The following is a 14,118-nucleotide window of genomic DNA, read 5'->3' as shown; positions in this document are numbered from 1 at the left end:
AATTTCACATGTAAGTACTTTCCATGAAGGCATAAACAGGAGAGAGCACACCAGACTGAAGAAGATGTCAGCCACCTGGGAGCCCAGAGGGCCTTCCCTGGTATCCAGTGTCCATGAGTCCCCTGAGCACAGAGCAGGGCACAGACCTCAAGTACTACCAGGTGTGGGCCCAAATCTCACCTCCTCTGCTCCGCAAGTAGTGAGATACACCCAAGGAGAGGAGCTCCGAGGGTAGAGCACCTGATTTACCTTTGGGGGACATGGCATGGCTCCCCTTGCATCTCAGACACACAGATACCTGAGGGGGAGAGTCTCTGACTACCTCCAAGTTTGTAGCAAATGGAGCGGAGTGAGGGAAAGACCTGAGAAACACTCCAACCCCAAAAAGATGCTCAAAGAATGCTCATGTGTTAAGACAAATTCTGAAGTGGGAGGGTTCGAGTCATACCTAGTTTTGCTCAGGGTACAATATCCCCTAGTGATGTTGTGGCAAGGATAACTTTGGTCACTGCAAGAAAGACAAACGCCCTCCTGGCTGGACTACTGCACCAGCCCCTAAGAGTGAGACATTTACAACCTATTGCAGCTGGTCCCTAGAAAACCCCTTTCTGCAAGTACTGACTTCAACAGCAGGGCACACCCCTGGTCTTGGAGAGGTGGACAGTGGGGATGCCTGGAATCTGGACAGGTGAGGCAGAAATTCTTTTTTCTGAGGAAATATAATCACATATGGTTAGCAAAGCTAATAAGTTGATAGGGTGCTTTTCTTTCAAGCAGCTAAGTCGGGGACAATATGCAATAGAACATAGGCTCACCCACTCCAGCACTGCTAAAAATGATACATGAACTCAGAACCAAGAGTAACCCATGACACTGAGTGCTCTGTGGTCAATAAAAGTACAATAAATTAAGTAATGAAGACATTTCTGGGGCCGGAAAGTTGGTACAGCAGGTATGAGTTTGCTTTCCATGCGGCTAACCCGGATTCGATTCCCGAAATCCCATATGGTCCCCGAGCACTGCCAGGAGTGATTCTTGAATGCAAAGCCTGAGTAAACACTGAGCATCACTGGGTGTGACCCTAAAAATCCAAGAAAAAGAAATTTCTGTGTAAAAAGATTGGAGACACAGTAAAGCAGGTGAGGTGCTTGTCTTGCACTCAGCCAAACCAAGTTTGAATCCTGGCATTATTAGAGGGGTTAGGGCACACTCTGGAAGTGATCCAGCTACTTCCTGCTAAGATTGCATATTTGGTTGCAAGACCCACTGCAGCACCACCCTGTTGCACCCCTCCAGACCGCAACCTGAGTTGGCTTAAAGCTGCACACCTTGGTGCCTGAGTGACAGCATAGACAAATGAGCATTTCTTTTGAAGGTGGCCAACCTGGGTTGAATTCTGGGCATCCCTCATGGTTCCTAGCACCACTAGGAGTCCTTGCTGGATTTAGAGCCAGGAGTAACCACAATGCCTCGCTGGGTGTGACTCAAAATGCAAAATAAATAAATCAAAAGGAAAGATAAGCTCCCCACCTCCCTGAACTCCCAGAACCCACTGAATGCACAAGAACCAGTGAACATCAAAGGCTCTGCCAAATGCTTTTGAGCCCCAAGCACATGAAGAATATGCCCCGCCCCTCCCCCCATCCAGCCCGGCCACCCCCAAGAATGACAGGACAGAGGGGAGGGTGTTTTTTCCTTCATGCTACTGACCCAGATATGGTGTACCCTGAGCAACGCCAGGATTGACCCCTGAACACTGCCAGGTGGGGCTCAACACCCCCCACGAGGAAAAAGAATGCGCCCCCAGGTCCCTTTGATGAGGGAATCCCATGCTTTAGCCCTACTCCACAAGCAACCTAAGGAACGAAAGGGGGAGAGGAACGGGATGTCCTGGAGACACTGCTGGGATGATCCACGCACCCCTGTGACTGACCAGGTGCTGGAGTCGCCCTGAAACTAAGATAATGCTGAGCTGCCCTCAGACGCCCCATCAGATCTGGGGGAGACTGAGGCTCCCTCTAACTCTGACACTTTGTGCTTTGGGAGGGGCCCGAGCGATGGGTCCGCAGGGAGGGCGCTGGCCCCGCATCCCGACACCCCAAAGGGTCTTCGTATCCCGAGGGAGGGAGTCCTTGGCGCCACCGGTTAAGGGTCTAAAGCACATAAAATAAAATTAAAAATTTTTTTTCTCTTGTTCATTCGTTTATTGTCCTTGTTTCTGGAACGTTCAGAACGACCTTCGCGCTTCCAATTCGTATTTCTCTTCGACCACGTGCTTCCTCTATTCACCCACATTTTTTGGGGGGTCTGGAGGGCTTTGCTCAGGGGTTACTCCCAGCTCTGGGCTCACTCCAGGCTGGTCCCGGGACGCTATGGGGGGCCTGGATCAAACCCGGGCGGCCGCGTTCCCCCCTTACGCATCTTTCTATGTAAGTTCTCCTCAACAAAAACATTCGTGTTTCCCTCAAAATCAGTTTATAAACAAGATAAAGTTTTCCACAGCAGCTCTCAGGTGCGTCCCGGGTGAGGGGCCGCCCCCCCACGCCACCGCCACGGAGCGACCCCGCCGCCCACAAGGCAGAGACCGCGGACGTCCAGGCGCTCAGCGCAACCACCCGGACGGGCAACGGTGAAACCGACCTTCTGGGACCCCCCACCGGCCTCCCTTGGGTGTCCCCTCACCCGCTCCTCACCTTCTGCAACCACGCGACCCACTGGCACATCGGCACAGAAAGCCAAGCCCGCGGATAAAGGTCGTGGATTTTGTGAAGTCACCTGCACGTTCGCCCAGAGCCTTAAAGGGCCAGGCTTCAAATATTCCAGACCAGGTAATTCCCTTGTCAGAAAGGTTCATTTTTGCTCATTTCTGGGATAGGATCAAGTGATCCAGACAGCTGGGGGTTGCCAGGTCTGGGATAGATAGAGAGGGATGAGCTGAAGAGATAACATGTTGAGCAGAGAGTCTTTGTATTTACGAAGGAAATAAAATTCACAAAAATACTTTGCAAACAGCCGCGAAGATCATCTCTCTGAGTCCCAACGTTCATTTATTTATTCATTTACAACCCTCAGCCACGTGCTAGGACCAGGCCCCCAGGATTCCTCCTGGCAATTGACAATGAAAAAGACTGGCTTTAAAAGCGTCCCTAACCACTGGGGGCAGAGGAGCGGCCGCTCAAAGTGATCTGGCAGTTTTACATACACATGTCTACACAGAAAGCTACAGGACAGGGCCCGGCACAACCCCTGGTTGAGAAGGTTGGGATGGTCAAGACTTAGGACATCAGCAGGTGCAGCATCCTCAAGACCCACAGACCCCCATCTTCAGCTCCACACCCAGGCCATGTTGCCCCACTGCAAAACTGGAGGTGAAGATGCCCCAAGGATAATGCACTCACACCCGAGAACATTGTGCCGTACTAAATCCCCCCAGTGCAATCAGCAAAGCTCCATATCCTCCTAAAGCTTCTGGAGCAAGGCAGACCCCAGGAACCCACTGGATATTGATGGGGGAGTGAAAAACAAACACAACAGTGTCCCAAAAGCTGGCACGATCCCGTTGGTCACATTACAGTCACTGGAGGTGAGAGGTCCTCATGTCCTGCCACTATTTGGCCTTCAGTGCCCCCCTTCGACTGAAGTATCACTTTGTCCTTTAAACGCATGCCTGGAGGAGGCCTGATCCACTTGACATCATTAGGAAGCAAAGGTGCACATGGAAGAATCCCGTCTGTGACATCACCCATTTCACCAAGGAGCCTTTACGTGCCAGGTTCCAAGTGCAGACAGACCATTATGGCAGCCCAGGTGAGTCAGTGCAAGGGGGATGAACTCGAATCAAAAAGAGGAGAGGCAAGTGCTGGAGGGTCAGGTCACAGAGTTCAGGGCAGCGAGTTAAGGGGGAGTCCCTTGGCCCTGTACTGGTCAAACATAGAACCAATGCTCCCCAACACTTCCATCATAAAAAAGGAGATTGATTCAAAGTAAAACAGACAAATAGGTTGTGAATGGCTCCTGGGACAATGAGTTTCTCTGGGAAGTCATTAATCAAGATGGGTGCAGTGTCTCTGAAGCCAGCCCTGAAGATGCAGAGGAACTGGCCTAGCAGCAACCCAGAGAGCTGGAGAGACACTGGGCAGGAACAAAGGCTGAGAAGAACATCAGAGAGCACTGTACAGTGAACACTCTACCCCTTGAAAAAACGCTATCTAAGAACCTACAAGGAAACCCCAGACGAAGCTCTAGAAACACGTTTTCAAATAAGAGTATGGGGAAAGAAGTTAGTACTGTGGCTTAATGCTTGTGTTAAGCATGGTTTTCCTGAGTTCCATTCCTGGCATCCAAAACAACACAGACTCCTAAGAACTGCCAAGTATGGCATGAATTACATAAAACATATTTCAATAAATAAATTCATGTATGGACCTACCCTAAAAACGGAGGCACATAGGAGCTAATGGGCACCAAAGTTTACTAGATCATTTTGTACACTACATCTTTTGAACAGGACAAAACAGTTTTAATCATTCTGGTGGCTAGTAGGGTTGAGATTTTACCACTTACAAACGCAACGTTTTGTCGTCTTTTCTTCTAATATAACTGAAATGAGAAGAGTAAAATCCAGAAATGTGACCACCCTTTATAGTTAGTCATCACACCTGATGTTATTTTCTGCTATGATGGGAGTTTGGGCATCTGCCAGGTTCCCACAATTTGTAAAATATTTTGATCAAGGGGCCTTTTCCACCCTTTCATGGAACCATCAGAAAACTTTCTGTTCACCGTGTAAGTTCATTTCAAGTATCTAATCCACCCCTTTACAGAATAATGACAGGGAAATTATCCTAAACTTTTCAGAAATATTTATCCTCAATGTTAAGGGAAATGTAATAAAAATCTGAATACAACAGTACAGTGCAGAGCTGATACAGTGGGAAGGTACTTGATTGCACAAGACTCATCCGGATTCTAAGTCCAGATCCCAATAAGGATATCTATGTCCTCCGTCGCAGGTATAGATGAGCTCAGACCCAAGAGTATGGCTTGAGAAAAATAGGTGTGAATCCTCAAAATATAACAGAGGAAGGCCTGAAGTGTGGAGGTTTGCATCTTTTTCCATTCAAAAGGATTTACTGCAACATCCTGGTTGATCTCTATCATAAACCCCGCCAACCGGGGTCTCTGCCTCAAACCAGAGTCCAAGCAAAACTGAGACACTGGGCTGGAGTGATAGCACAGCGGGTAGGGCGGTCTCATTGTATGCAGTCAACCCGGGTTCAATTTCCAGCATTCCGTAGGGTCCCCCAAGAACAGACAGGAGTAGTCCCTGAGTCCAGAGCTAGGAGTACCCCTGTGCATCACTGGGTTTGACCACAAAAACAAAAGAAAACAATAAGAGTGACACTGATCATTGTGATCGATGGGTGGTGTTTGTACCCATTTACTTAGTTCCTATTTAATCAGTTTTCACCTGGATTCCATCAGCAAGACACATTATTTACAGGTGAGAGAGCAATAGCACAGCAGGTAGGGTGTTTTCCTTGTATGCGGCCGATCCAGGTTCAATACTCAGCATCCCATATGGTCCCCCGAGCACAGCCAGGAGTGATTCCTGAGTGCAAAGCCAGGAATAACCACTCAGCATCACCGGGTGTGACCCCCCCAAAAAAAAAGAAGAATAAAAGGACCCATTATTTACAGGTTAACATACACATAAAGTCCAAGTGCCTGGACACTGGCATAGGAAGTAGTAATCATTACTATTACTATTATGGTTTGCTATATAAGGTAACTAAGGAGGTTAATTCAGCTTCAACAGAAACTCAGGCCTTAGTAGGCGTATTAAAATACACAGTGGCAAGAACTCCTAAGAGTGTACAGAATGAGAAGATCTTTGTGTTTCCCTGAATTGCAATAATCAGCAATTCCCTTTCCCTCATAGTATTGAATTTACCATTTTAATTTGAACATGAGAACTGTAACATAAAGAATGAACTAGGAGTGTATATTTCAGACTTCAAAAAGCTGAAGCAGAGTGTTTGCCATAGGATCCCCCAAGCACCACACTCCCAGAGTAATTCCTGAGTACATATTCAGGAGAAACCCCTGAACATCACCCAGGTGGGACACAAAAATGAAAAAAAAACATGGTCAAAGGGCAAGCCGTGAGGAACCCAGAGATAATGGAGGCCTTGTGTATCCCACAAGGGCTGGGGGAGATTGAATGATGCATTCAAGGTAAATTGAAATTCAGATTTTAGGGACTGCTGGGCATTTGCCTTGCAGGGGATGACCTGGGTATGATCCCTTCCCCTCCCAGTCCCACCTGCAGTGATCCTGCCTGAGGAGCCATAAGTAACTCCTGGGAATTTCCGATTGTGCCTTGTCCCCACCCCTACAAAATAGTACTTGTTTTGTGTATTGAACAGAAAGCACTATGTTAGGGGGATCAGGTTTACGAATGACAGATGTGAACGATTTCAGTGATCCCTGTGATCAAGGCTTTCTCTGCCTGTAGATGGTTTTTCTGGGCTCACCTCCAGTACCACATGGTCCCCCGGTACCACTGGGAGTAGTTACAACCTGGGCAGCACTGGAAGCCTTAGAATATGCATCTTTGGGGAGGGAGACACAGTCAGCAGTGCTCAGGGCTTATTTATTCCTGCCTTTGCATTCAGGAGTTATTCCTCTGGGGCCAGGGTTGAGGTCTCCTAACGTCCTAACGTCCAGCACCTCCTAATGGTTTGGAGGGAATTGCTGTAGGCATTCAGGCAGATAAGGAAGGTTTCCCCTCCCAAGGCAAAGGCAGTAAATTTCCTGGGAATAGCTCTGAAGTTGTGAAGGCAACCTTGCAGAAAACAGGAACTAAGTCCTTGATCACACCCTCACCTATGGCCAGCAACAGACCCATAGAAGCTCTTGCAGAAACAAAAGGCCAGGAAAGGAATTTCAAAGAAGATCATCACCCCTCCCAACCTGCCTAGGCAACCTCCTTAGCAATGCGACTTTGACCTAGGTAAAAGCCTAGGTTGGATTCCCTTCTGTTCGAGGGAGACCGCTCATTGGCTTTCCCAGACATTTGCGGAAGCAGGGCAAGTGGTGGGTCCCCGAATGGGGGAACCAAAGTCGGACTCCATAAGGATGTGGGGACCCCTACCACTGCTTCCGAAACCCTTCCCCAAATTATACAGTCAGATCAGGAGGTGTGGACCAGGTGGGGTGGGGTGGGGATTGAGGGATGACCCCAGACCTCAATGGGGGAGCACCCCAATGGTGCTGCTTCATTCTCAAGAGGTCCGTGTGCCAAGAGAAGGTCGCCTCTCATGGATTCAACTCTCTTAAAACCGCAAAGGGCTGGAGGGGATGAGATAGTCCAGCATCTTCCGGCCCTGCCTGTGTCCGACTGGGCCTTGGGTCAGAGAATAAATGGGGATCTGTGTCTGGGTGTCCCTGCTGCCTGGGGCAAGCCCAAATCACTCTATGTGTGGAGGCACACCCAGTGGGCAGTGCTCCAGAGCCAGCTACCCGAAAGCGAATAGGGTGACACAGGAGAGGCTTGCCTTCCCGCAGTACGACATGTCCAACCAACTCAGTTCTAAACGTCTCCAGACCCCACATCCACATATCACAGCACCCCGCGTTGTTGAGGGTGCCATCTTTCATCCTGAGTTTTGAGGTTCCTACACACATGAGAATTCCCATGGCTTCTGTTCTCTGTGGTGGAGGGTGGCAGAAGCCAAATTCAACACCAGCATCTCCAGATATCTGGGGTGAAGGTAACAGTCATCAGAGGAGCTAGGGTGTGTTAAGAAAAATTTTAATTACACAGGAATAATGAGCTTAAGACTGGGCAATCTCCTTCCCTGGAAAATCTAAATACATCATTTCTTCAAAGGAATGTTTTTTTTTGCTTTTTGGGTAATACCCAGAAATGCTCATGTGTTACCCCAGGCTCTGCACTCAGAAATTACTCCTGGTGGTACTTGGGGGACCATATGGGATGCTGGAGATTGGACACAAGTTGGCTGTATGCAACACAAACATCCTACCAACTATACTGTAGCTCTGGCTCCGAGGGTTTTTTTTTGGGGGGGGGGCTGTTTTGGTGTGTGCCCACAGGGTTCTGGGAAATATTGAGTACCTGGGATTGAACCTGGTCGGTTACAAGCAGGGTGAGATTATTTTGTCGTTGTTCTGTTCACTCTGAACAAGAAAAAATATGAGCCCTCTTTGCTCTGTCAGTGGCCCAGCTCTTTGGAAAGGTTTCCAGTTATAGTCAACCCCACGTGCCGTCATCCCACATTCTAAGGATGCAACAACCCTCTTCTACAAAGAAAATGGGTGAGGGATACAGCAAGATACAGCTCAGAACCCACCGAGTTAAGGTGGGGGAATCTGCCAATATGGGACTGAGGCTGTTTTGGTTTAATTTGGTTTGTTCATGGTTTGGGGCCCCAACACCAGCAATGCTCAGGGTTAATCCTGGCTCTGCACTCAGGAATCACTTCAACATGATGGTGGGGCTGTATGGAGAGCCAAAGAAAGAATCTTCTTAGGGGTCGAGTGGGTTGCTCCCGCTTTGTCTCTGGACCATGAAGGGTGCAGAGTATTGAACTGATGTGGAAAGTCCAAGGCAAAGTCATTTATTTTCATTTTTGTTCTCTACACTGAGCTAGAAACCTTCTGAAGCCACTTTGTTATGTCTGTGACCAAGCGATTGAGAAATATTTCCTGTTATGGGCAACCCACACCCCAGCACCCCACATTCTGAGGGAGCCCAAACCTCTACTACAAGGAAGAGACAGCATGGATACAGCAAGATACAGCTCAGAAACCCCCACGATGGGGTGAGGGAATCCCCCAATAAGGGACTGGGGCTATTTTGGTTGTATTAGGTTTGTTCATGGTTTGGGGGACACAAATGCAGCAACAGCAGAGGTTCTCCTGAGGTTGCATTCAGGAATCCGGCATGATGGTGGGGCTGTATGGAGAGCCAGAGAAAGAACCGGGGCCTGTGACCGCAAGCCAAGTGCACTAACCGCTTTGCTCCCACTGCAGCAACCCAAGCGGCTTAATGACCCTATTCCTAACATTAAAGCAAAGAAATGGGCAGGAAATCTAAAGCATGGGAAAGGTGGGCCTCAGCAGTTCCTGCGATACACCATGAGATGGCGCTGTGGGTGTTTCTGTCCTTCTCTGGGATTGTTTCTTTGTTATTTATTTATTTATTTTTTATTAGTGAATCACCATGAGGTACAGTTGTAGACTTATAAATTTTTGTGCTTGGGTTTCAGTTATACAATTATCGAGTACCTGTCCCTCCACCACCGCTGATCCCAGTTAGTCCCTCTCCTTCCATCCCCCTCATCCCACCCTGCCTCTGTGGCAGGGAATTCCCTTTTGTTTTCTCTCTCCTTTGGGGGGCTCTGGTTTGCAAATGAGGCATTGAGTGGCAATCATGTTCGGTCTATACTTAACTTTCAGCATGCATCTCCCATCCTGGGAGGATCCTCCCAGCACCCTTTATTTGGTGCTCCCTTCTCTATATGAGCTGCCTTTTCCCCTAGCATGTGCGGATGGCCTCCATGTGATGGAGTAAACCTCCTGGCACTTGTCTCAGCTATTCTTGGGTGTTAGTCTGAAAGAAAGGGACAGACATAGAAAGATCGCTTTCATCTGGGGAACATAAAGCAACAAAACGTGCTCGTTTCTCTAAGAATTGTCCACCCTTGGGTTTGCTTCAGTGTTCAGTATGGGGTAATAAAGGATCAAGCATCCTCTTCCACAGGTGCAGCAGTAGGAAGGAAAGCCTGCGGTTGCTTGTCTTTCACTTGAGTAATCTGGGCTCAATTCCAGCCTTCAGGTCTTTGTGGGGAGGATATCTCAATCGCCTTGGGGGTCGAGTGGGTTGCCCTAGCTTTGTCACTAAACCTGGAGTTGTGCAGAGGATTGAAGTGAACCTTTAATGAGCAAGGCAAGGTTATTTTCTCACATTAATTGTTCTTTTCTCTCTGCACAAGAAAGGTTCTGAATGCATCTTGTGATGCCTGTGACGGAGCCCTTTGAATGTTTACTGTTATGGGCAACCTACATCCCATCACCCCACATTAGGAGGGTACTCTAACCGTCTTCTACACCGACGTGGGGAATGGAAGAATATACAGTTCTGACACCCTCAAGTTGGGCTGATGGAATTCACCATCAAGGAACTGAAGCTCTGTGTTTTACTTTTCGTTGTTGTTTGTTCCTTTATGTTTGTGGCCACACCCGGATATGCTCAGGTCCTTCTCCTGCCTCTGCACTCAGGAATCACTATGGACATGATTGAAGAACTGTAGGGGAAATCTATGACTATACCCGGGTCCTATGGATGCAAGGTAAAAGGCCTATCTGCTCTACTCCCGTTGCAGCGGCCCAAGCTGCGTGCTTGATCCTTAATGACCCTATATTTAACATTTAAGGAAAGAGAAGGGCTGAAAATATTAAACATGGGAAAATTTGGACCGCGGAAGTTAAGCTGAAACGCCATGAGATGGAGCTGTGAGTGATTCCGTCCCTCTCCAGGCCCATTTCTCTAAGAATTTTCCACCCTTAGGTTTGCTTCTGTGTTAAGTATGGGGTAATTAAAGATCAAGCACAGAGCATCAAAGGGGCAGTGGTTGGAGAGCCTTGAGGGTGCGAGTCTCTCACATGGGTGACCAGCATTCGATTCCCGCCTTCAGATCTTGTGTGATACATGGCTGAACCACCTCGGGGGTTGAGTGTGCTGCTCCATATTTGCCTCTAGACCAAGAGGGGTGTAGAGGATTGACCCTTACGATGACAGAGCAAGGGAAAGCTGCAAGGATGGAGCCATAGGACAGCGGGTAGGGCGTTTGCCTTGCATGCGGCCGACATGATCACCTGGGTTCAATTCCTCCACCCTCTTGGCAAGCTAACAAGTGTATCTTGCCCAAACGGCAGAGCATGGCAAGCTACCCGTGATGAATTCGATATGCCAAACACAGTAACAAGTCTCACTATGTTACTGGGTCCCCTTGAGCAAATCGATGAACAATGGGAGGACACTGTGAGACTCTGAGCTAAAAAACATCTTAAGCCACGTTGTTATGTCTGTGATGAAACCATTTAAAAATATTTCCTGCTATGGGCAACCCACACCTCATCACCCTATGTTCTGAGGGTACCCAACCCTCTTCTACAAGGAAGACACAGCATGGATACAGCAAGATACAGCTCAGAAACACCCACATTGGGGTGAGCTAATCATTCAATAAGGGACTGAGGCTGTTTTGGTTTTATTTGGTTTGTTCATGGTTTGGGGGCCACAAATCCAGCAACTTGCAGAGGTTCTCCTGGCTCTACACTCAGGAAGCACTCAAGCATGATCGTGGGCTGTATGGAGAGACAAAGAGTGTGAGAGCTTTCTTTCACTTGGGTAACCTGGGGTCTATTCCAGTCTTCATATCTTGTGGAGTACATAAATGGTGCATAATTGGACTCACTATAAACAGTGCTCCTTTCCCACAGTCCAGGGCTTCTCCCCTGGCACAGTTTGTGTCCATGGACTGATCAGAACAGTCTCTGAGTAGCTTGTCTCAGGGGAGTGCTTCTTTGCAGCATGGGTGCTCACTTCCTACTGGTAACCCACAGAAGACATCCCACCTGTCTTGGCATCCTCATGGGGCTGAAGGCATAACTGCACACTCGAGATGTTGTCACAGTGTGCATGACCAGAAGAATTCCTGCTGGTCTGTTCCTCCCCGAAGAAAAGCAGAGAAGGATTCCAATTACTGTGCTGTGCCTGATAGTCTTCTCATCAAAAAAAATTCTAGACCTGGAGGTTGGTTTCTAACATTTACCCAACTCGGTTGCAATTCTGACACGTGGATGGATTTTCCAGGCAATGACCTGACGTTTCAGGAAGATGGACAAGCAAAATAGACCGACGGAAGGCCACATTGCTGTGTAATTTTTTCAACTCAAAGAACATACACAGTACGTGGAAATAACTCCCTCTGCAGAAAATTGAAGCACCAGTTTAGAGGGAAAATAAAAGGGGAACGAGACTGGGTTTGGTACTAGCTTAGTGTGGAGCTTAGTGGGATAGCTTAGTGGGATACACATGCGAAGGCAATGATGCATTCCCACATAGCCGAGACAGACCTTTGAAAATATCTCACATGAAACAGATTCCTCACGAGGATCACTTTGTTTTCTGTTATCTTGCTCTATTTACTAAGGTGAGGAGAGGGTCACACCAGCATTGCTCAGGGATTCCTGCTGCCTGGACTCTCGGGGCCGAGAGAGATAACCACGAAAAAAACAGCTTTTTTTCAAACACTGTTGAACTTATTCACCAACGTGGCTTTGTACATGCCTCAGGCAACCGCAAGCGAATGACCGAGCTGCAAAGCAATGCAGAGAAGTCATCAAGGATCACCTCAAAGATAGGAGAACAGTGATGCTGGTAGATGTGGCAGAAGCCGGGAAAAGCATTCGTAATACCCGCTGTCCTTTACCAAGTACATGAGCAAGATGACTGCCCTCTGACGTCATGGTAACTCACAGTTCCAGAAAGCAGAATGTAAACGTTGGACATGGGAGTCTCCCAGTGGAGGATTCCACAACGAAATAGATCACATCATATTCAATCGACAGTTTTGCCTGACTGATGTCGCTGTAGTCCCAAAATTTCTAACGGGATCGGACCACCGTCTCTTTCGTGCAAAATTCTACTTCACAGAGCAGGGAGAAAGGGCTACAAAGTTCAAAAAGAGAACTCCCAGAATGACCAACAACTAGGAACTCTTTGGCTCTATTACGGCAACATGGGAAGATTCCATTGTTGACAATATTGACAAGGAATACGATCGACTGGTTCAGCACCTCCATGAATGTGCGAGGAACGCCAAGAGAGAGATAGCTACAAAAAACGCCTGTCTTCGAAAATTCTTGAGCTAATTTGCCAGCGTGGTTTGGCACGCGCCTCAGGCAACCACAAGCTAACATCCGAGCTCGCAAAGCAGTGCATAGATGCGATCAAGGAAGACCTCAAAGAGAGAAGAGCAGAAGTACTCATAGATGCGGCAGAAGCTGGGAAAAGTATTCGTTACGGCGCCTGTCCTTCGCCAACTACAAGACCAAGACGACTGCACTCCGATGTCCTGATGGATCCATCACATCCTCCAGAATGGCAATGGAGAAGATTATCCATGACTTCTACTCAAATCTCTACGATAGCCATGTCCACTTGCTGACATACCAAATTCCACAGGATGGATATGTCGTTCCCAACGTTCTCCCTTCTGAAATCCGACATGCCATTTCGTCGGTAAAGAAACAGCACCCGGCCCAGAAAAGCTCAGACCTGAACACCTGAAGAACCTGCCATCAGTACTCATCAATACACTGGCTCGGCTCTTCACTCACTAACGTCTGAATGCAAGGTTCCGTCCCAATGGAAAACCAGCAGGACCGTACTACTGTTCAAGAAGGGAGACATCCATGACATTGGCAACTATCGCCCGATCTGCCTATTGTTGTTCATCTACAAGTTGTTCACTCGAGTCATCCTAAATAGGATTGGCAGAACACTAGATGAAGGGAAACCATGCGAGCAAGCCGGGTTCCACAAAGGATTCAGCACCATCGACCATATCCACACAATAACCAAACTCATTGAGGTTTCTCGGGAGTTCAATATGCTGCTCTGTTTAACGTTCATTGATTTAAAGAAGGCCTTTGATTCTGTTGAGACAGAAGCGGTCATTGAAGCCCTAGCCAATCAGGGCATTCAAGGCCAATACATCAAGATCCTCCGTGAGTTGTATTGCGGATTCACTACCAGGATCTCACCATTCTACAAAGAAGTGATCGTTGATGTCAAGAGAGGGGTTCGGCAGGGTGATACCATTTCACTGAAACTCTTCAGTGCCACCCTCGAGAACATCATGCAACCACTGGAATGGGAAGGAATTGGAGTGAAGATAAATGGTCGGTAATTGCACCACCTCTGCTTTGCCGATGACATTGTTTTAATAACACCAAACATCAGCCAAGCGGAACAAATGCTGGCCGACTTTGACCGTGAGTGTGGAAAGGTAGGACTACAGCTGA

Source organism: Sorex fumeus, unplaced genomic scaffold (assembly GCF_029834395.1).
Source record: "Sorex fumeus unplaced genomic scaffold, SorFum_2.1 ptg000019l, whole genome shotgun sequence".
NCBI lineage: Eukaryota > Metazoa > Chordata > Mammalia > Eulipotyphla > Soricidae > Sorex > Sorex fumeus.
The sequence above is the reverse complement of the archived record's forward strand: the minus strand, read 5'-3'. Positions refer to the sequence as shown.